The 24,600-nt window shown below is 42.6% G+C and overlaps 1 protein-coding gene across 1 annotated transcript in view; it reads left to right on the top strand.

Annotated features, from left to right (window-relative positions):
- Positions 1 to 24,600, top strand: part of LOC148005098 (high mobility group protein B2-like) — a 39,273-nt gene that overhangs the window by 2,646 nt on the left and 12,027 nt on the right. The window contains exon 2 of the mRNA XM_087555052.1: positions 22,149 to 22,240. The gene's annotated coding sequence lies outside the window, so the exon portion shown is untranslated. The remainder of the gene's footprint in view (positions 1 to 22,148; positions 22,241 to 24,600) is intronic.

Below are 24,600 nucleotides of genomic sequence, written 5' to 3'. Positions count from 1 at the left end.
TAAAATTTAATGAAAATGAAGATACAACATACCCAAACTTATGGGACACAATGAAAGCTGTGCTAAGAGGAAAACTCATAGCGCTGAGTGCCTGCAGAAAGAAACAGGAAAGAGCATATGTCAGCAGCTTGACAGCACACCTAAAAGCTCTAGAACAAAAAGAAGCAAATACACCCAGGAGGAGTAGAAGGCAGGAAATAATCAAACTCAGAGCTGAAATCAACCAAGTAGAAACAAAAAGGACCATAGAAAGAATCAACAGAACCAAAATTTGGTTCTTTGAGAAAATCAACAAGATAGATAAACCCTTAGCCAGACTAGCGAGAGGACACAGAGAGTGTGTCCAAATTAACAAAATCAGAAATGAAAAGGGAGGCATAACTACAGATTCAGAGGAAATTCAAAAAATCATCAGATCTTACTATAAAAGCCTATATTCAACAAAACTTGAAAATCTGCAGGAAATGGACAATTTCCTAGACAGATACCAGGTACCGAAGCTAAATCAGGAACAGATAAACCAGTTAAACAACCCCATAACTCCTAAGGAAATAGAAGCAGTCATTAAAGGTCTCCCAACCAAAAAGAGCCCAGGTCCAGACGGGTTTAGTGCAGAATTCTATCAGACCTTCATAGAAGACCTCATACCAATATTATCCAAACTATTCCACAAAATTGAAACAGATGGATCACTCCCGAATTCCTTCTATGAGGCCACAATTACTCTTATACCTAAACCACACAAAGACCTAACAAAGAAAGAGAACTTCAGACCAATATCCCTTATGAATATCGATGCAAAAATACTCAATAAAATTCTGGCAAACCGAATCCAAGAGCACATCAAAACAATCATCCTCCATGATCAAGTAGGCTTCATCCCAGGCATACAGGGATGGTTTAATATACCGAAAACCATCAACGTGATCCATTATATAAACAAACTGAAAGAACAAAACCACATGATCATTTCATTAGATGCTGAGAAAGCATTTGACAAAATTCAACACCCCTTCATGATAAAAGTCCTGGAAAGAATAGGAATTCAAGGCCCATACCTAAACATAGTAAAAGCCATCTACAGCAAACCAGTTGCTAACATTAAACTAAATGGAGAGAAACTTGAAGCAATCCCACTAAAATCAGGGACTAGACAAGGCTGCCCACTCTCTCCCTACTTATTCAATATAGTTCTTAAAGTTCTAGCCAGAGCAATCAGACAACAAAAGGAGGTCAAAGGGATACAGATCGGAAAAGAAGAAGTCAAAATATCACTATTTGCAGATGATATGATAGTATATTTAAGTGATCCCAAAAGTTCCACCAGAGAACTACTAAAGCTGATAAACAACTTCAGCAAAGTGGCTGGGTATAAAATTAACTCAAATAAATCAGTAGCCTTCCTCTACACAAAAGAGAAACTAGCCGAGAAAGAAATTAGGGAAACGACACCCTTCATAATAGACCCAAATAATATAAAGTACCTCGGTGTGACTTTAACCAAGCAAGTAAAAGATTTGTACAATAAGAACTTCAAGACACTGAAGAAAGAAATTGAAGAAGACCTCAGAAGATGGAAAGATCTCCCATGCTCATGGATTGGCATGGATTAATATAGTAAAAATGGCCATTTTACCAAAAGCGATCTACAGATTCAATGCAATTCCCATCAAAATACCAATCCAATTCTTCAAAGAGTTAGACAGAACAATTTGCAAATTCATCTGGAATAACAAAAAACCCAGGATAGCTAAAACTATCCTCAACAATAAAAGGACTTCAGGGGGAATCACTATCCCTGAACTCAAGCAGTATTACAGAGCAATAGTGATAAAAAAACTGCATGGTATTGGTACAGAGACAGACAGATAGACCAATGGAATAGAATTGAAGACCCAGAAATGAACCCACACACCTATGGTCACTTGATTTTTGACAAAGGAGCCAAAACCATCCAATGGAAAAAGGATAGCATTTTCAGCAAATGGTGCTGGTTCAACTGGAGGTCAACATGTAGAAGAATGCAGATCGATCCATGCTTATCACCCTATACAAAGCTTAAGTCCAAGTGGATCAAGGACCTCCACATCAAACCAGACACACTCAAACTAATAGAAGAAAAACTAGGGAAGCATCTGGAACACATGGGCACTGGAAAAAATTTCGTGAACAAAACACCAATGGCTTATGCTCTAAGATCAAGAATCGACAAATGGGATCTCATAAAACTGCAAAGCTTCTGTAAGGCAAAGGACACTGTGGTTTGGACAAAACGGCAACCAACAGATTAGGAAAAGATCTTTACCAATCCTACAACAGATAGAGGCCTTATATCCAAAATATACAAAGAACTCAAGAAGTTAGACCGCAGGGAGACAAATAACCCTATTAAAAAATGGGGTTCAGAGCTAAACAAACAATTCACAGCTGAGGAATGCCGAATGGCTGAGAAACACCTAAAGAAATGTTCAACATCTTTAGTCATAAGGGAAATGCAAATCAAAACAACCCTGAGATTTCACCTCACACCAGTGAGAATGGCTAAGATCAAATACTCAGGTGACAGCAGATGCTGGCGAGGATGCAGAGAAAGAGGAACACTCCTTCATTGTTGGTGGGATTGCAGACTGGTACAACCATTCTGGAAATCAGTCTGGAGGTTCCTCAGAAAATTGGACATTGAACTGCCTGAGGATCCAGCTATACCTCTCTTGGGCATATACCCAAAAGATGCCCCAACATATAAAAAAGACACGTGCTCCACTATGTTCATCGCAGCCTTATTTATAATAGCCAGAAGCTGGAAAGAACCCAGATGCCCTTCAACAGAGGAATGGATACAGAAAATGTGGTACATCTACACAATGGAATATTACTCAGCTATCAAAAACAATGACTTTATGAAATTTGTAGGCAAATGGTTGGAACTGGAAAATATCATCCTGAGTGAGCTAACCCAATCACAGAAAGACATACATGGTATGCACTCATTGATAAGTGGCTATTAGCCCAAATTCTTGAATTGCCCTAGATGCACAGAACACATGAAACTCAAGAAGGATGACCAAAATGCGAATGCTTCACTCCTTCTTTAAAAGGAGAACAAGAATACCCTTGGGAGGGAGTAGGGAGGCAAAGTTTAAAACAGAGGCAGAAGGAACACCCATTCAGAGCCTGCCCCACATGTGACCCATACATATACAGCCACCCAATTAGACAAGATGGATGAAGCAAAGAAGTGCAGACCGACTGGAGTCAGATGTAGATCTCTCCTGAGAGACACAGCCAGAATACAGCAAATACAGATGCGAATGTCAGCAGCAAACCACTAAACTGAGAACAGGACCCCCATTGAAGGAAACAGAGAAAGGACTGGAAGAGCTTGAAGGGGCTCGAGACCCCATATGAACAACAATGCCAACCAACCAGAGCTTCCAGGGACTAAGCCACTACCCAAAGACTATACATGGACTGACCCTGGGTTCCAACCTCATAGGTAGCAATGAATAACCTAGTAAGAGCACCAGTGGAAGGGGAAGCCCTTGGTCCTGCTAAGACTGAACCCCCAGTGAACATGATTGTTTGGGGGAGGGTGGTAATGGGGGGAGGATGGGGAGGGGAACACCCATTAGGAAGGGGAGGGGGAGGGGTTAGGGGGATGTTGGCCTGGAAACCGGGAAAGGGAATAATAATCGAAATGTAAATAAGAAATACTCAATTTAATAAACAAAAAAATCGTATAGAATGTGCTGTCTCATACCACAAACAGAAATGCAGAAAACACAGGACCAGGTACAGCCATCAAGACAGGTCACAACTGTGTCTGTCGGGTCCCAGATGAAGCTTAAAAATGTGTAAGGGATGAGGGATATAGTCAGGGAGATGGCTCAGTGGCTAAAGTATTTGCCCTGCAAGTATGGGAATTTGGGTTTGTATCCTCAAAGCCCATGCAAAAGCTAGGCAGGCATGATGACTGCCTGTAATCCTGGTACTTGAGAGGGGACCCGGAAGCAAGCTGGCTGGCTAGACTTGTGAGACTTAGTGAGTTCCAGGTGCAGTGAGAGACCCTGACTCAAACAAAAATGGAGCACCATTGAAGAAGACACCCAACGTCAACTTCAGGTCTCCATACATGAATCTGTACATAGGCTTGTGCTTCTGCACACATGCAAGCACACATGGACACATGCATGGGAAGGGAAGGGAAGGGAAGGGAAAAGGGAAGGGAAGGGAAGGGAAGGGAAGGAAGGGGAGAGCAGGGGAAGGCAGGGGAGGGCAGGGAAGGGAGGGCAGGGGAGGGCAAGGCGAGGCAAGGCAGACAGGATAAGCTCCATCTTTCTGTCATTACCTCCTGGTTAAGGCTTTCTGAGCCCAGCTCATTTTTTCACTGTGACTCAGTCATGGAAGGCTTCATTTAAGAATTCTAAGGGAGTTCGTCAGAGTCAGGCATTGCTTTTATATTCTTCGGGCTATCCAGGGTAACCTGGAACAGGGAAGTGTGAGCAGCGTCAAGAGGCAATTGCTCTTCTCTGTAAGGTTGTGGCACAGATGACTGGTGGATGGTGCCTTGGCCAGGCAATACTGATCAGGAGTCCTGGCTAGGGCAGCTGAACCATCTCACCACCCCATCATTAGGTCTTTTAAGTATATGACCTTGTCGCCTATGAATAGGGATGATTTAACTTCTTCCTTTCATTGCTTTTTCTTTCTTATTATTGTACTTGTGAGTTGGAGGCTATACTAAATGAGAATAAAGAGAATGAGTACCCTAGTATCAGTCCTGAAATGTTTCAACCTTACCCCAATTAGTATGTTACCTGTAGGTTTGATTAATATAGCATTTGTTGTGATATCGTGGTGGCTTGAATAGGTATGGCCCCCATAGACTCATGTGTTTGAATGCTTGGCCCATAGAGAGTGGCACTATTAGTAGGTGTGGCCTTGTTAGAAGAAGTGCATCATTGTGGGAGCAGACTTTGAGGTCTCCTATGCTCAAGCTATGCCCAGTATGATAGTCTTCTGCTGCTGCCCAGAGATCAAGGTGTAGAACTCTCAGCTCCTTCTCCAGCACCATATCTGCCTACGTGCCACTGGGTTCCCCACCATGACAATAATGGACCAAACCTCTGAAGCTGTAAGCCAGCCTCAATTAAATGTTTTCCTTTGTAAGAGTTGACTTGGTCATGGTGTCTGCTCACAGTAATAAAATCCAAACTATGACAACTATGTTCCCTCCACTTCTAGTCTTCTCCGGGCTTTTATCATGAAAGGACGCTGAAGTTTGTCAAGGGCCTTATTTCATCTATTGTGATGGTCATGTGACTCCTATTTGTTGCATAGCTGTTTCCTCCAAATTAAAACATTCCCTCCTGAAGGTAAAAGAGAAACTCATAAGTCTCAAGTAGTAAAAACTTGACTCAGGAAGTTCCTGACCACACGAGATTCAGAAGGCCCCTCCCCAAAGTTGTAGAAACAGCAGCAACTGCTGCAGAGAGGAGTCTCTACAGTCAGCTAAGTCTGCAAGCTATGCAAAACCTCCAACATGTAGTTATTATGAGTGGTCAGCCACGCGTGGGCTTTTTGACGATCTTGTTCCTGCACCCATAGTCCTGTAAGTAACCCTAATAAACTCAGTGGTTCACTAATGGTTCACTGGGCCAGCTGGGCTGAATGGTTTTATCTGTTATCATTGCTGGATCTGGGATTAATACACATTTGTTCATGGCTCTTCAGGAAATGTCACACACACACACACACACAGAGAGAGAGAGAGAGAGAGAGAGAGAGAGAGAGAGAGAGAGAGAGAGAGAGAGAGAGAAAGACTTGTCCATTTATTTAAAGTATTATAATTACTGAATTGCATGCTTGCATCCCTTGATGCAAAGTCAACCTGTTTATGATGCATGATCATCTGATCATCTTAAGATGTTCTTTAACTAAACTTGCAAGGATTTCATTAAGATTTTGTGTCTATGTTCACCGGGGAAATTGGTCCGTTTTTTTTTTTTTTTTTTTTTTTTTTTTATTAACTTGAGTATTTCTTATATACATTTCGAGTGTTATTCCCTTTCCCGGTTTCCGGGCAAACATCCCCCTCCCCCCTCCCCTTCCTTATGGGTGTTCCCCTCCCAACCCTCCCCCCATTGCCGCCCTCCCCCCATAGACTAGTTCACTGGGGGTTCAGTCTTAGCAGGACCCAGGGCTTCCCCTTCCACTGGTGCTCTTACTAGGATATTCATTGCTACCTATGAGGTCAGAGTCCAGGGTCAGTCCATGTATAGTCTTTAGGTAGTGGCTTAGTCCCTGGAAGCTCTGGTTGGTTGGCATTGTTGTACTTTTGGGGTCTCGAGCCCCTTCAAGCTCTTCCAGTTCTTTCTCTGATTCCTTCAATAGGGGACCTATTCTCAGTTCAGTGGTTTGCTGCTGGCATTCGCCTCTGTATTTGCTGTATTCTGGCTGTGTCTCTCAGGAGCGATCTACATCCGGCTCCTGTCGGTCTGCACTTCTTTGCTTCATCCATCTTGTCTAATTGGGTGGCTGTATATCTATGGGCCACATGTGGGGCAGGCTCTGAATGGGTGTTCCTTCAGTCTCTGTTTTAATCTTTGCCTCTCCCTTCCCTGCCAAGGGTATTCTTTTTCCTCATTTAAAGAAGGAGTGAAGCATTCACATTTTGATCATCCGTCTTGAGTTTCGTTTGTTCTAGGGATCTAGGGTAATTCAAGCATTTGGGCTAATAGCCACTTATTAATGAGTGCATACCATGTATGTCTTTCTGTGATTGGGTTAGCTCACTCAGGATGATATTTTCCAGTTCCAACCATTTGCCTACGAATTTCATAAACTCGTTGTTTTTGATAGCTGAGTAATATTCCATTGTGTAGATGTACCACATTTTCTGTATCCATTCCTCTGTTGAAGGGCATCTGGGTTCTTTCCATTTTCTGGCTATTATAAATAAGACTGCGATGAACATAGTGGAGCACGTGTCTCTTTTATATGTTGAGACATCTTTTGGGTATATGCCCAAGAGAGGTATAGCTGGATCCTCAGGCAGTTCAATGTCCAATTTTCTGAGGAACCTCCAGACTGATTTCCGGAATGGTTTTACCAGTCTGCAATCCCACCAACAATGGAGGAGTGTTCCTCTTTCTCCACATCCTCGCCAGCATCTGCTGTCACCTGAGTTTTTGATCTTAGCCAATCGCACTGGTGTGAGGTGAAATCTCAGGGTTGTTTTGATTTGCATTTCCCTTATGACTAAAGATGTTGAACATTTCTTTAGGTGTTTTTCAGCCATTCGGCATTCCTCAGCTGTGAATTCTTTGTTTAGCTCTGAACCCCATTTTTAATAGGGTTATTTGTTTCCCTGCGGTCTAACTTCTTGAGTTCTTTGTATATTTTGGATATAAGGCCTCTATCTGTTGTAGGATTGGTAAAGATCTTTTCCCAATCTGTTGGTTGCCGTTTTGTCCTAACCACAGTGTCCTTTGCCTTACAGAAGCTTTGCAGTTTTATGAGATCCCATTTGTCGATTCTTGATCTTAGAGCATAAGCCATTGGTGTTTTGTTCACGAAATTTTTTCCAGTGCCCATGTGTTCCAGATGCTTCCCTAGTTTTTCTTCTATTAGTTTGAGTGTGACTGGTTTGATGTGGAGGTCCTTGATCCACTTGGACTTAAGCTTTGTATAGGGTGATAAGCATGGATCGATCTGCATTCTTCTACATGTTGACCTCCAGTTGAACCAGCACCATTTGCTGAAAATGCTATCCTTTTTCCATTGGATGGTTTTGGCTCCTTTGTCAAAAATCAAGTGACCATAGGTGTGTGGGTTCATTTCTGGGTCTTCAATTCTATTCCATTGGTCTATCTGTCTGTCTCTGTACCAATACCATGCAGTTTTTTATCACTATTGCTCTGTAATACTGCTTGAGTTCAGGGATAGTGATTCCCCCTGAAGTCCTTTTATTGTTGAGGATAGTTTTAGCTATCCTGGGTTTTTTGTTATTCCAGATGAACTTGCAAATTGTTCTGTCTAACTCTTTGAAGAATTGGATTGGTATTTTGATGGGGATTGCATTGAATCTGTAGATTGCTTTTGGTAAAATGGCCATTTTTACTATATTAATCCTGCCAATCCATGAGCATGGGAGATCTTTCCATCTTCTGAGGTCTTCTTCAATTTCTTTCCTCAGTGTCTTGAAGTTCTTATTGTACAGATCTTTTACTTGCTTGGTTAAAGTCACACCGAGGTACTTTATATTATTTGGGTCTATTATGAAGGGTGTCGTTTCCCTAATTTCTTTCTCGGCTTGTTTCTCTTTTGTATAGAGGAAGGCAACTGATTTATTTGAGTTAATTTTATACCCAGCCACTTTGCTGAAGTTGTTTATCAGCTTTAGTAGTTCTCTGGTGGAACTTTTGGGATCACTTAAATATACTATCATGTCATCTGCAAATAGTGATATTTTGACCTCTTCTTTTCCGATCTGTATCCCCTTGATCTCCTTTTGTTGTCTGATTGCTCTGGCTAGAACTTCAAGAACTATATTGAATAAGTAGGGAGAGAGTGGGCAGCCTTGTCTAGTCCCTGATTTTAGTGGGATTGCTTCAAGTTTCTCTCCATTTAGTTTAATGTTAGCAACTGGTTTGCTGTATATGGCTTTTACTATGTTTAGGTATGGGCCTTGAATTCCTATTCTTTCCAGGACTTTTATCATGAAGGGGTGTTGAATTTTGTCAAATGCTTTCTCAGCATCTAATGAAATGATCATGTGGTTCTGTTCTTTCAGTTTGTTTATATAATGGATCACGTTGATGGTTTTCCGTATATTAAACCATCCCTGCATGCCTGGGATGAAGCCTACTTGATCATGGTGGATGATTGTTTTGATGTGCTCTTGAATTCGGTTTGCCAGAATTTTATTGAGTATTTTTGCGTCGATATTCATAAGGGAAATTGGTCTGAAGTTCTCTTTCTTTGTTGTGTCTTTGTGTGGTTTAGGTATAAGAGTAATCGTGGCTTCGTAGAAGGAATTCGGTAGGGCTCCATCTGTTTCAATTTTGTGGAATAGTTTGGATAATATTGGTATGAGGTCTTCTATGAAGGTTTGATAGAATTCTGCACTAAACCCGTCTGGACCTGGGCTCTTTTTGGTTGGGAGACCTTTAATGACTGCTTCTATTTCCTTAGGAGTTATGGGGTTGTTTAACTGGTTTATCTGTTCCTGATTTAACTTCGATACCTGGTATCTGTCTAGGAAATTGTCCATTTCCTGAAGATTTTCAAATTTTGTTGAATATAGGTTTTTATAGTAAGATCTGATGATTTTTTGAATTTCCTCCGAATCTGTAGTTATGTCTCCCTTTTCATTTCTGATTTTGTTAATTTGGACACACTCTCTGTGTCCTCTCGCTAGTCTGGCTAAGGGTTTATCTATCTTGTTGATTTTCTCAAAGAACCAAATTTTGGTTCTGTTGATTCTTTCTATGGTCCTTTTTGTTTCTACTTGGTTGATTTCAGCTCTGAGTTTGATTATTTCCTGCCTTCTACTCCTTCTGGGTGTATTTGCTTCTTTTTGTTCTAGAGCTTTTAGGTGTGCTGTCAAGCTGCTGACATATGCTCTTTCCTGTTTCTTTCTGCAGGCACTCAGCGCTATGAGTTTTCCTCTTAGCATAGCTTTCATTGTGTCCCATAAGTTTGAGTATGTTGTATCTTCATTTTCATTAAATTCTAAAAAGTTTTTAATTTCTTTCTTTATTTCTTCCTTGACCAGGTTATCATTGAGTAGAGCATTGTTCAATTTCCACGTATATGTGGGCATTCTTCCCTTCTTGTTATTGAAGACCAGTTTTAGGCCGTGGTGGTCCGATAGCACGCATGGGATTATTTCTATCTTTCTGTACGTGTTGAGGCCCGTTTTTTGACCAATTATATGGTCAATTTTGGAGAAAGTACCATGAGGAGCTGAGAAGAAGGTATATCCTTTTGCTTTAGGATAGAATGTTCTATAAATATCCGTTAAGTCCATTTGGCTCATGACTTCTCTTAGTCTGTCGACATCACTGTTTAATTTCTGTTTCCATGATCTGTCCATTGATGAGAGTGGGGTGTTGAAATCTCCCACTATTATTGTGTGAGGTGCAATGTGTGTTTTGAGCTTTAGTAAGGTTTCTTTTACGTATGTAGGTGCCCTTGTATTTGAGGCATAGATATTTAGGATTGAAAGTTCATCTTGGTTGATTTTTCCTTTGATGAATATGAAGTGTCCTTCCTTATCTTTTTTGATGACTTTTAATTGAAAATTGATTTTATTTGATATTAGAATGGCTACTCCAGCTTGCTTCTTCTGACCATTTGCTTGGAAAGTTGTTTTCCAGCCTTTCACTCTGAGGTAGTGTCTGTCTTTGTCTCTGAGGTGTGTTTCCTGTAGGCAGCAGAATGCAGGGTCCTCGTTGCGTATCCAGTTTGTTAATCTATGTCTTTTTATTGGGGAGTTGAGGCCATTGATATTGAGAGATATTAAGGAATAGTGATTATTGCTTCCCGTTATATTCATATTTGGATGTGAGGTTATGTTTGTGTGCTTTCATTCTCTTTGTTTTGTTGCCAAGACGATTAGTTTCTTGCTTCTTCTAGGGTATAGCTTGCCTCCTTATGTTGGGCTTTACCATTTATTATCCTTTGTAGTGCTGGATTTGTAGAAAGATATTGTGTAAATTTGGCTTTGTCATGGAATATCTTGGTTTCTCCATCAATGTTAATTGAGAGTTTTGCTGGATACAGTAACCTGGGCTGGCATTTGTGTTCTCTTAGGGTCTGTATGACATCAGTCCAGGATCTTCTGGCCTTCATAGTTTCTGGCGAAAAGTCTGGTATGATTCTGATAGGTCTCCCTTTATATGTTACTTGACCTTTTTCCCTTACTGCTTTTAATATTCTTTCTTTATTTTGTGCGTTTGGTGTTTTGACAATTATGTGACGGGAGGTGTTTCTTTTCTGGTCCAATCTATTTGGAGTTCTGTAGGCTTCTTGTATGTCTATGGGTATCTCTTTTTTTAGGTTAGGGAAGTTTTCTTCTATGATTTTGTTGAAGATATTTACTGGTCCTTTGAGCTGGGAGTCTTCACTCTCTTCTATACCTATTATCCTTAGGTTTGATCTTCTCATTGAGTCCTGGATTTCCTGTATGTTTTGGACCAGTAGCTTTTTCCGCTTTACATTATCTTTGACAGTTGAGTCAATGATTTCTATGGAATCTTCTGCTCCTGAGATTCTCTCTTCCATCTCTTGTATTCTGTTGGTGAAGCTTGTATCTACAGCTCCTTGTCTCTTCTTTTGGTTTTCTATATCCAGGGTTGTTTCCATGTGTTCTTTCTTGATTGCTTCTATTTCCATTTTTAATTCCTTCAACTGTTTGATTGTGTTTTCCTGGAATTCTTTCAGGGATTTTTTGCGATTCCTCTCTGTAGGCTTCTACTTGTTTATTAATGTTTTCCTGTGTTTCCCTAAGTGTGTTCATGTCTTTCTTGAAGTCCTCCAGCATCATGATCAAATATGATTTTGAAACTAGATCTTGCTTTTCTGGTGTGTTTGGATATTCCATGTTTGTTTTGGTGGGAGAATTGGGCTCCGATGATGCCATGTAGTCTTGGTTTCTGTTGCTTGGGTTCCTGCACTTGCCTCTCGCCATCAGATTATCTCTAGTGTTACTTTGTTCTGCTATTTCTGACAGTGGCTAGACTGTCCTATAAGCCTGTGTGTCAGGAGTGCTGTAGACCTGTTTTCCTCTCTTTCAGTCAGTTATGGGGACAGAGTGTTCTGCTTTCGGGCGTGTAGTTTTTCCTCTCTACAGGTCTTCAGCTGTTCCTGTGGGCCTGTGTCTTGAGTTCACCAGGCAGCTTTCTTGCAGCAGAAAATTTGGTCTTACCTGTGGTCCCGAGGCTCAGGTTCGCTCGTGGGGTGCTGCCCAGGGGCTCTCTGCAGCGGCAGCAACCAGGAAGACCTGTGCCGCCCCTTCCGGGAGCTTCAGTGCACCAGGGTTCCAGATGGTCTTTGGCTTTTTCCTCTGGCGTCCGAGATGTGCGTGCAGGGAGCAGTCACTTCTGGTTTCCCAGGCTTGTCTGCCTCTCTGAAGGTTTAGTTCTCCCTCCCACGGGATTTGGGTGCAGAGAACTGTTTATCCGGTCTGTTTCTTTCAGGTTCCGGCAGTGTCTCAGGCGTCCTGCCGCTCCTGGGCCCTCCCCCACGGGAGCCCAGAGGCCTTATACAGTTTCCTCTTGGGCTAGGGATGTGGGCAGGGGTGAGCAGTGTTGGTGGTCTCTTCCACTCTGCAGCCTCAGGAGTGCCCACCTGACCAGGCGGTTGGGTCTCTCTCTCACCGGGTCTGGGAGCAGAGAGCTGCTGCGGGCCGGGATCCGCGGGTGTGAGACTTCCGGTAATCACAGAACGTGCCCGGTCCTAGAGAAATTCTGCTTCCGTGTGTCCCAAGCTCACCAGGCAGCTTTCTTGCAGCAGAAAATTTGGTCTTACCTGTGGTCCCGAGGCTCAGGTTCGCTCGTGGGGTGCTGCCCAGGGACTCTCTGCAGCGGCAGCAACCAGGAAGACCTGTGCCGCCCCTTCCAGGAGCTTCAGTGCACCAGGGTTCCAGATGGTCTTTGGCTTTTTCCTCTGGCGTTCGAGATGTGTGTGCAGGGAGCAGTCTCTTCTGGTTTCCCAGGCTTGTCTGCCTCTCTGAAGGTTTAGCTCTCCCTCCCACGGGATTTGGGTGCAGAGAGGTCCGTTTTTAATGTATAAATTGGTTTGGGTAATTGTGGCTTCCTAGAATCAGTTTGGTGATTTCTCTTCGCTTTCTATTTTGTATAACAGTTTGAGGAGCATTGATGTTAGCTCCTTTTTTGTTCCTTTTGGGCAGGGGGGCTTTTGTGATTGTTTTTCCAACATCTTTATGTGTAGCATGCATGTGGTTTCACATGTGTTTGGATGTACAACTGGGGGAATACCCATGCACATTGTGTTGATTTGTTTTGTGTGTGTGTGTGTGTGTTTGTGTGTGCATGTGTATATGTGTTTGTTTCTGCATGTGTGCATGTGTATGTTTGTGAGTATGTATTTGTTGCATGTGTATTTGTTTGTATGTGTGTATATGTATATGTGTATGTACATGCGTTTGTGTATATGTGTGTATGTGTGTGTATATGTGTTTGTGTGTGTGTGTATGTGTTTACGTATGTGTGTGTAAATGCCCAAAAGTTGACATTGGGTATGTTACTCCATTACCCTTCACTTTATTAAGGCAGGATCCCTCTTTGAGCACAGTGATTGCCAATTCCAGCCATCTAGCTTGCCTTGGAGATCCCTCCCTGGTCTCTGCCCAAGTGCTGAGATTGTGGGCAGTTCCTCATCTGCCAGGCTTCTTTCATGGGGTTTAACAATCTAAACTCTAGTCTTCAAATGTGTACAGTAAGCACTCTATTCCCTGAGCCATCTCCCAGGGTCAGTTCTTCAAAGGTTTTGTAGAATTCACCAGGAAACCCAAAGACCCTGGGCTTTTCTCTATGGGGAGACTTCTCACTATGGTTTCCATTGTCTTTGCTATAGGTCTGTTTGCTTTCTTTATGTCCTCACTTTAATCTTGGTAGAACATGTGTGCCTAGGAAATCATTACCTTCTTCTATATTAGCATACAAGATTTTTAAGCACTTCCTAATAATCCTGCTGAAGTCTGTTGTAATGTCTCCCCTTCATCTCTATTTTATTAACATGTATCTTCTCTTTCTTTACACAGGTCAGATAGGAGTTCATCAGTCTAAACGATCTTTTTAAGGCATGAATTCTTTGTTTGATTGACTGTGCATTAAATTTCCATTTAATTTATTTCTGCCCAAATTGTTACGATTTCTTGTGGCCTGCTGCTTTTTGGGTTTTCCTTTTTCTTGTTTTTCTAAGACTTTAAGATGAGTCCTTAGGTTATGTGCAGTCTCTCTGACTATTTTTCTGATTTTTTTTTAATGTAAGTGCTTTGTGGTGGTTTAAATGAGGACAGTCCTTTGGCTCACAAGTTTCAGTAAATGGAACTGTTTGGGGAGGAGTAGGAGGTATGGCCTTGGAAGAGATGTGTTACTAGGGGAAAGCTTGAAGTCTCAAGAGACCAGTGCCATTCCCAGTGTAATTTCTCTGCCTCCTGCTTACAGATCGAGTGTCCCTGCTGTCATTCCTTCACTCCACTATGATGGACTCTAACCCTCTGCAACCATAAGTGCAATTAAATACATCCTTTTACGGGTTGTTTTGGTCATGGTGTTTTATCACAGCAATAGGAAGATAACTGATACACACCCATTATTATAAAGTTTCTTCTTAAAACTGCCTTAGCTTTAATTCAAAATTTCTGGTTAGCTTTGTTTTATTTTCATTTGAGTCTAGGAATTTTAGATGAGATAATTTTTAGATAATCAAGAATCTAAGGGCAAGAGTTGAATATTTAAGGACATGCACGGTATCATTTTGTCCAGAGCTACGTGTTGTTTTGTGCTGGTTAGTTTCTTGTCAACTTGACACAAGTCAGGGTCATCTGGGAAGAGAAAACATCAGTTGGTAAGATGCCTCCACTAGATCAGTCCAAGAGAGACATTTTCTTGACTAGTGATTGATGTGGATGGGACCAGGCACATATGTTTGTGCAGAAAGCATTTAAATCACTGAATCACCTCCCTGTCCTAAAATGTCTAAACTGTGTGATATAGATAGATTTAAATGTAGGAATAAAAAAATAGGAAAAAAAAGATATACATTCAAAAGTTAGGAGTGGTTCCATCTGACCGCTTTACCCTATTTTTCTTCTTGGATTTTTCACTTATATTTTAAGTGATCATAACTAAGTGAAAAACACTTTTAATAGAGGTAAATATCCAAATGTCAAAAACTAATGCTCAAACTCACCATTGTAGCATACATGCATGCAAATAGACAATGAAAGTTATTGTTTTGTACAATGAACATATTCTGAGAAAATTGAAAGAAAAATGGGCAAGTCCTTCTGTGAAAACCAAAGGAAGACCTAAAAATATCAGACGGGCACAACCTTGGAGTAGTGCAAGAAGAAGGGAACAGGAGGGAGGGGAGGAGAGGTTTTGTTTTTTTTTTTAAGTGATAATAATAAATTTGCTCAAGGATTCTCTTCACATTACTTTAGCTGAGGCCAAGCTTCACTAGTCCTTAAGGAAAGTGGGGATCATAAATATACTCTAAAACCCTAAGGAAGTAACAAAGCAGCATTTTTTCATCTTGAAGTCATAGAAATCTGACTCAAGCCTGACTTTGCTGGCACAATGTCTTAGGAGCCAAGGGAGTTGTCATTAATACATCAGTTGACCCCAAAAGGGCCTCTGCTAATCACTGTAAGATCTTTGGAGAGTCTCAGCACCACCTCTCTCCCTTCTGTGGAACTCCAGAACAAAGAGGTGACCCACCCGGCTTCCTTATCCATTCGTTTTTTTGACAAGAGCTCTTGCCCCTGCATCATCAACATGCGCATTTCCCTCACTGACCCAAGCACCCTTCCTAGATGTTTGTGCCATGCGCTAAGCAAATGCTTCCTTTGAACTTCCAGAAAGTTCCCTCCTTTGAAGTTTTGTCTTTTTCTCAAATGCTTCTTTCCTTCCGTTCCTAATCACATGACATAGCAACAGCATTCATTAGTGTGATCTCATTAAATTTCCACAGCTGTTGAGCAGGGCAGCAGAGATGGGCCCCACTGACTGGGTGGCCACTCTACTCTTCAAGATCCACACCATGGCCAGTCAGTGAACTTCTCCATGATCAACGGCTACTTAAGCTTCCTTCACACAGACAGCAATAGTCCCCTCATTTTTTGCTCTGAGAAATGCTTAACCCATTCCTCTTTTGGCCAGGACAATGGATGAAGTATGGTGAGCCTTAATACGGCCTTCCTTTCTCCCTCTCCCTCTCCTTCTCTTGCTTCTATTCTCCCTCATCCTCTCTGTCTTCTTACTTCTGTTCTCAGCCTCCTTTCAAATGGAATAGTCCTATCGGAGTACAGTTATTATGGCATCACAAAGTTAAAGCTTTGCACTTAGAGTGACAGCGGTTGTAAATTGAGACAGAGTGTTCTTTCTCTAATGTGAACTAAGAAGGCAAGCACTCATCTCAGGAAGAAATGGGTGGATCACACTTGAGAGGAAGTGTCTCTGAAACAGCTCTTTCTGATAAAACACAGATATAATGAAATAGACTGAAGAACTTGAAATGCAAAGTACTCCATTTGGGACACAGAGCTCAGCGCTGACAGACATCTGCATGCCTTGTGACAGAAAGAAGGGAGTTGATGAGATTTCATCCTCAGGAAAAGATAAGGAACAGAAAGTTCCACACTAGGAATATTATAGGAAGAAAATTGAGGACTGCCCACCAACTATAACTCTAAAAGCTGCCCAACTCTCAGGTTTGATGAATGAAAAGGATCTCGTGACCAGTTCTATGACAATAGTAAACTAGATCCCAGCATCAACATTAATCAATTAGAACAAAATTAGGACAGGGAAGCCCTAAGAGGAGAGGTGACTGAGTATTACCACCACTCAGTAGAAAACATAAGAACTGAGAAATTTCGCTAAGGAACTGTGTGAACAAGATATGTAGGCATAATGTTATTGTGCACTGTGTAAAAGATTATCCTTGTATTATTCAAATGCTGATTTCTGTGCCACCATGTCTGGTTGCGGCTCTTATTCTGAAAATCTCCCTACTAAATGTTGTGTAAACATTGCTCCCCAGTTATTCCTTGATTGGTCAATAAAGCTAGCTGATCAGCCAATGGCTGAGCAGAGAAGAGAATAGGGCTAGACTTCCTCCCCACCAAGGGAAGGAGGAGGAAGAGAGAAAATGAGGATTAACTGGAGGAGAGAGTTCAGGAAAAGCACCTGGAGCAGAGAAAGCCATAAAATACAAGTATCTCAGGGATTCTGGCTGGGAGGTAGCCAGATGAGCATAGAAGATTAAAACAGATTAATACTGCCCAGTTGTTATGCCTTAATGCTGTAAATAGTCTAGTCTCAATTCATTGGGAGCTAGCTGGGTTAAGGGAGAAAAGGTGATACAAATGCCACTAACAAGGATGCCTTTCTTATTTTCTCTGGGAAAGGAGAATTTGAGCTGGTTGATTTTCAAGGTTATATAAGAATGTATCCACTCTTTTCCAGGTTGAGAAGGCTAAAACCAAAGCTAAAGCACATGAGGCCAAGGTAAAGCTATGAGTGTTGTGTTTTATAAAAAGAAGCCAAGGATATGTTTGGTAGAGGTGCGGTATGGTATGGGGGAAGAGGGCACCTCTGTGGGCTCATGCTGAGGCATCCCTTTCCCCTGAGGGACCAGCCACATGACAGGGTAGTAGAGAATAGAGTTTATCTAGGGCATGGGGAAGGGAGTTGAGGGAGTAAAGACAGAGAAAGGGAGAGAGGGAGAGGGGGGGGCCAGTCATGAGCATGTGGAGAGAGAGGAGGGAGGAGAATGGGGAGAGAGAGGGAAGAGGACAAGGGAGCAAGACTAAGAGGAGAAGAGAAGAAGAGGAGAGGAGAGGACAGGAGAGGAGAGGAGAGGAGAGGAGAGGAGAGGAGAGGAGAGGAGAGGAGAGGAGAGGAGAGGAGAGGAGAGGAGGGGCCAGCAGCCCCTTTTATAGTGAGTCAGGTGAACCTGGCTATTGCCAGGTAACTGTGGGGCAGAGCCTAGAAGAAATGCCAAGCCCCTGAAGTCAGTGCTCCTGATGGACAGTGTGGTAAGCAGGGTTGAAAGGCAGGGTAGAACAGAGTAGGATACAGAGTCTCCTCACAAGATAAAAATAGGAAGTCATTGGGGATTTTATCCAGAGAAGCCCCATCATGGAAATCAGCCATATGCTGACAGGATATCCTTGCCTTGAAAGGATAAAGAAATCTTCCCTAAAAACATATTCCCATCTTCTCAGAGGAAAATATATCTGTAAAAATTTGGGTTTTCTTCCCTAGGGAAGATCACCCCAGCTGTTTATCCAATATCAGTGGCCAGCTCTGAAATCATATGCATCACAGAATGAGTAGGTTGTGTTTATATGTTTAGGACACATGCAAGCACATGCACACATACAATTAAAGAAAAGGAGTCAACGGTTTTGAGAAAGAGCATGGAGGGGTGCATGGTAAGAATTAAGCAGTGGTTCTCAACCTTCCTAATGCTGTGACCCTTTAATACAGTTCCTCGTGTTGTTGTGACCCCCCCGACACCATGAAATTACTTTTGTTGCTACTTCAGAACTGTAATTTTGCCACTGCAGTAAATCATAATGTAAATATCTGATGTGCAGGATATTTGATATGCAACCCCTGTGAAAGAGTCATTTGACCCCAAAGGGGTCATGAATCACAGGTTGAGAATCACTGGGTTAGAGGGAAGAAAGGAAAAAAGGGGGGGTGGCTTTTTTAATTTCAAAGAATAAAAATTAATTTTTAAAACTAAAATTTAAAAAAGAAATCAGGTTTTCTTTACCATAGAATGGGAAGGGGGGGACTCGTGATTGAACTTTCTTTTTTTTTAATTTTTTTAATTTTTTTTTCGGAGCTGGGGACCAAACCCAGGGCCTTGCGGGCCTTGCGCTTCCTAGGTAAGCGCTCTACCACTGAGCTAAATCCCCAGCCCCTGAACTTTCTGAGTTCAAATCGCCAATCTACTAATTACCATATGACTTGTAACAAGTTATTTATTTTCCTTGTGCCTCAGCTATGGCTTCTTTAAAAATTCTGGACACAGCAACAGCAGGTAGGTAAATAGACAGATAGGTAAGCGTGCAGATAGAGATATTTCTAAGGTGAAATGATACACGGCATTTGAGGTGGCATTGGCCCATAATAAGCATTCCACAGATGTTACCAGAAAGTGTTAGAGGATAAAAAGAAAGAAAAGTCCAGAGAGCTCAATTTCATGTTTAAGAATCTCGAATGAAAGTTCGCTAAAGTACAGATGTCAAAGAAACCAAGATTAAACATCTGCACCTCAAGCCACTCCAGTTGACACTGAGGTAAGAATCCGCAAGAGTGTCCTAGAAGAAACTCTGCCCTGAGGCTTTAACATAATGATGATGCCCCATGGTCAAATCTGCATGAGCAATTTGTGATGGTGAAGCCAGGGCTGGAATCAGCCATAGAGTGAGGTCGGGGCTGCCTGCTGGCCTCCACCGGGAACATTCACTTCACACTTACCTTCCCTCTAAGGGATGAACCAACAGAGGGTTTGGTGCCATTTTGTACAACAACAAGTTTGATAACGTTCCTTCAGTTCTATTAACACCATTGCATCTCAATCTACAAAAGAGTCTCTTAAGATCATTTTAAGTTCAGCCATGATCCATGCTGCATTTTCCGTTTACCTAAGAAGTCATGATGGGTCTGTTATCCCAAGGTCAAATTTGGAGTTGGCATTTGTGTACACGCTTGGGAAGTTACTCTGCAGCGCGCTGGGAAGATGAGATAGCAGAACACTCCTGGGTGCTTTGAGTAACAAGGGAATCTCCAGATGTGCCCTCCAGCTCTTCTGGAACACCAGCCGTAGCTCCATATTCCAAACAAGAGCAGGCTGGGGCCCAAAAATGCTCTTTGTGGTCTTGGAACCATCTGAGCACCATGCCAAAATGAAGACTCTTCAAACTCGTACCTAACAGGCTCCCTTGAAGCCACACCCTGCAACATCCTAAGCGCTTCGCCTCCCTCCCATTCAGCGGGGGCCCCGGGCCTTAAGAACTGCCAAGCATAGCACTGCCGTGTGGCTCTGTGTTCTCTGGAGCTAGTTCTGCACTCCCAAACTACTGCATGCACAGGGAGGGCTGGCTGGGTGCAGGATGTGAGGAGGTGGATGCACTTGCCTGCAAATTAGATGGCTTCTCTGCTCTCCCTACCGTAGGGTTTGAAACTGGGGTAAAGGTCTTCTACTGGGTTTGTTTTTATCAAGTTACCACGAACACCTTTATCCCTTTTACCTACTTTCTTTTAGCTTTTCCGTGCCTTTTCTCCTCTGGAGTTTAATGGAATAAATAAGGACTTTGGAACTCGACATACTAGTTTGAGCATCCACCTTCCAAGCATCAACTGTATGAACATAGGCAAGTTTGGCTTCTGTTTCTCTTCCTCCATATCTTGAATGCCTTTGGACAATCTTCAAAAAGGAGCTTAGAGTTACAGAAATGGAGGACAAAAACTCACATAAGGGGGCTTTGAGATGCAAGAGAGGGGAGTCAGACAATTCCTCCCTTACTGGAGTGGAGTATTGGACAACCTGGAGAAAATTCCACGGCTCACTGGTTCTGAGCAAATACTGCATCTTGTGGGAACACCCCCAGAGCTGTGGTGTCCTCTCTTCCAGATAGCACAGCCTGAATGAACAGTGGTCTGGTCCTTGCCGGCTGTTGAGGGCACCTGTAAGTGTGCAATCATCACAAGCCGTGCTAACATTGCAGAGTACATATGCTAAGACGGTATTTTCTCCCTCCCTAGCTAAGCAGAACCAATTGCCCCTGAGATCAAGCTCCCTGCTTACACAGCTTATTTGTGCTGGTAGAACTTAGTGCCAAGACTCTCCTCTTCATCAGCATTTAACCTCACACCATCCCCCATAACACTCTGAGTGGCTATGATGTCATCATCTACCTTACTCATATCCAACGTTCTCCTGCATAGGAGTTTATCTAAGTAGTACTCAAATACCAAACTAGAATCCCATTGTATCTTTCTGTTAGTATACAATAATCACACACAACTGGGCTTCGCCATTTCATGAATGCATATAAGATATTTTGATCATATTCACCCCATCTCTCTCCCTTGTCCACTGTCATTTCTCTCTTCCCAACTAGGCCCCTTCTGCGACTTTTTGAAGTATGACTCAATGAGTTTCATTAGGGTTACTTACAGTGGCATGAGTAGGAGGCTATCAGCAGGAGGATAGGCACCTTACTAGGAGCTAGACCACTCAAGAAAGTGTCTGCCCACCCCCCATAAGCCACTATTTGCCTACAAGTCCTCAGAGAAGGGTAGGAACTCGTGGGTGTTCCCTTCTTTCATGACAGGTTGTTGACCAATCCATCTTGCACAGGCCTTGAACAGGGGATCACAGCTGCTGTAATCCAAGAATACAACAGTCATGTCGTGCCTGGTAAACGGCATTCCATAACACTACACCCCAACCCCAGGTATTCTGTTCTCACCCCCTCTTCCACCTCGGAGGCCATGATATCAATGTCTCTCTATGGCTGAGCATTCAATGGTCACTTAATCTCATTACTCTGACCACTATGGTCACTTAGTTTTCACAGTTTACATGGCACTTTGGTAAAGCAATGGCTATATGTTGGCATAAAGGTATACATTGGCTATTCAAGCCAGATCCAGAATTCTTTAAACTATACTTATTAAGTAAAACTTTGGCATTTAACATTGCATTGCTTTTTCATTAGTGGGAGTACACATTACTGTACATTTAATAGTTTGAAACAACATAAACGTATCATATCACACATTTCTGGAGGTCAGATCTCTAAAGTGGGTATCATGGGCAGAAATCAAGAATGAGACAGGGCTTCACTCCTTTCACTATTTAATATAAATCAACCCAAACTGATAAGCAATCTCACCTCTTAAAATTCCACTCCAAGTATTGCATCAAGGAATTTCTTTCAATTCCATAAACTATTAATAACTAAGTATGGTGCACCACACTTATAACCACAGCACTTGGGAAAATAGTATCAAACTCAAATTGAATCCACATAGTAAGTTTTAGGCCATCTCAGGCTTAAAACAAGTATCTTCTCAAAAAGAATCTGCAACAAACTGTGAAGAACTTTGTTTTGCCAGTCAAAATTTAGAATTCAGGCTTTGGCTGTGTTCAAGGTCAGTATTAATGTTTCCTTTTCCATGGGCCTTTAACCCAGTGAGACAGTTTGGTAAAGGGCTGCTACTGAGGTCCTGAAAGTCCCAGGTGAATTCCCTTCTTGTTTTCTCACCATCCCATTTGAGATGCTTGTTAGTAACTGTTATAGGTTTTCTTTTCTTTTTTTTTTTTTTTTTTTCGGAGCTGGGGTGTTATAGGTTTTCTTTACCACCTAGGAAAGACAGAATCCTACTAGAGGCCAGAAAGAATGTTCCAGACATGGATGGAAGGCCCTCACTTCTGCCTGTTGGATTCAATACGCCTAAAGGTAGGGAGCGCCAGGTCTGCCGCAAGGCTCCAAGGGTGGGTCTCTGAGGGGCTGGAAAATGCCCCACCAATCTGGCTAAGATAAGAAAAAGATATGAAGAAAACGTTACAGAAACTTGAAGGGTTAAGCTAAGTCACTGAGAGAGTTATTGTAAGTTGCTGAGAGTTAGTATAAGTTATAGAGAAAGAAAAAAAGAGGATAAAAAGAACAAAAAGCTAGAGAAGAAAAGAGACAAAAAGAAGAAGAAGTTAGAGAGCTAAAGAGAGATAAAAGACAAGAGAGGAACATATACTGGCCATAGTAGTTAGGGAACCTAGGAAGACAATACCTGGCAACAGAAGAGAATTCCTGGCTAAAGATCAGTGTGCCTAATGCAAAGAAAAAGGACACTGTGTCAGGGACTGCCCCAGAAAGAACAAGAAGGGCCCCTGCAGTGGCTCCAAAGGCAAGCCTCTTGGTCCTAGAGTGCTGGCTATATACAAAGATAGAAGGGAAGCCTGCCCAGTTGTTTTGTGAATATGGCGGGGGAGGGGGGTAGCACTCTGTGCTCCTACACCCAAATGAGTGTCCAGCAAAAGACCTTGAGTACAGGGGGCTACTGACAACAAACAATACTTATGGACTGCCCGAAGAACAGTGGACCTTGGAGTGGGCCGGGTAACCCACTAGTTCATGGTCATCCCTGACTGCCCCTATCCTTTGCTCATGAGAAATTTGCTCTCCAAAATGGCTTGCGTGGGCTGAAATGGCTGGGTGAGGCCATGTATATACACATCTACAGACTGTGTATGTGGAACTTAAGACCTGTCTCAGTACACCAGTACCTGATGCTGGGAGATGTGTGGCTTAGTGCTGTTCTGCCTGGAACACATCACTCCTGCCAGCCGGGCACTAACAATTATCACCCAATCCAGGACTTAAACTGTGATAGAGTGGCTGATGTTTTGCCTTTGAATGACATGGACTAGATTCACCATCTGTTGGGGGCAATCTGGTCACCTTGCTGCCCAATCCTGACCTGGAGCCACCACAGCACAAGTGTCAAGCACTGACAGAAGCCCATGGATGGAGAAAAGACCTGCGACTGGCTGATCGACCCCTGCTGAAAGCCGAGGCTACCTTGTCTACAGACGGGAACAGTTCTCTTCATGAAGGTCAGAGATAAGTGAGTGCTGCCGTGGTGGACAACACAATGTCATCTGGAATGGCTGAACCTCAACCCCCCAGCACATCAGCACCGCAGGTGTCTTTGCCATTCTTGGATGCCCTGATGGAGCCAGCAACTGAGTAGATAGAAACTTTCTTCACCGAACAAGAGACGGCCTCGATAGTCATCAAGAAGATACTGGAAGAAATTCCCCTGGTCTGGAATGCCCAAGGTAATCTGGTCAGACAACGGCCCTACTTTTGTTGCCAAGGTAAGCCAGGATGTGGCCAAGTATTTAGAGGTCGATTGGAAATTACGTTGTATTTACAGACCTCAAAGTTCAGGACAGGTAGAGTAAATAAATAAAACTCTAAAAGAGACCCTGACCAATTTGACCATGGAGACTGGCGCAGACTGGGTGGTACTCCTTTCCTCTTGCTCTCTTCAGAGCAAGAAATATCCCTTCCAGATTCAGCCTTACCCACTTTGAGGTCTTATATGGGGCCTCAGCTCCTCTGACTGTATTAGATGATGTTACTGAACCAACATGTCATAGTAATAATGATTTGTATGCCAGACTAAAAGACCTACAGGTGATACAGAAAGAAATCTGCTCACAGCTGGCAGCAGCCTATGCCCCAGGGACCTCCGAGACATCTCATCAGTTCCAGGTCGGAGACTACAAATACATACAATGACATGGAGCCCAGACACTCGAGCTTCGCTGGAAAGGACCGTACCTGATGCTGCTGACCACCCTGACAGCCATCAAGTCTCAGTCCTCACCAGCCACGTACTAGCTGTTGGGGCTGAGAGCTGGGACCTAGAGGGACACTCAGATCTTCAAAAAGCTCCCTAGACTTGCACATCAGATAAGTGGATACATCAGAGACATGACTGGGAGGTTGCTATAATGCTCACTTGAGGAGTGTGCTTTAGAAACAAGAATTTCATGTTTGCCCTGGGTTCCATCAGGATAGGTGTGGGGATAGGCTTGATTTCTATTGCAAATGATGTAACATACCCTTACTACGAAGGCATTATGTGCGTTAGTACTTCTAACACTTCTTGGGACTGTGCCTCAAGGATCATAAGTTTAGAAGTTCTAAGATAGTCATGACCTTGGTGTGTAGGTTTAGATAGTGTCCAGATTGGAATCCTGATGCTAAAGACTTAGTAAGAAAAAAAAAGAGTTGAGAATTACTTAGGGCCA

The sequence above is a fragment of the Rattus norvegicus genome, chromosome 6, assembly GCF_021556685.1.
Source record: "Rattus norvegicus strain SHRSP/BbbUtx chromosome 6, alternate assembly SHRSP_T2T, whole genome shotgun sequence".
NCBI classification, from domain to species: domain Eukaryota; kingdom Metazoa; phylum Chordata; class Mammalia; order Rodentia; family Muridae; genus Rattus; species Rattus norvegicus.
This window is presented reverse-complemented; position numbering and strand designations above follow the sequence as displayed.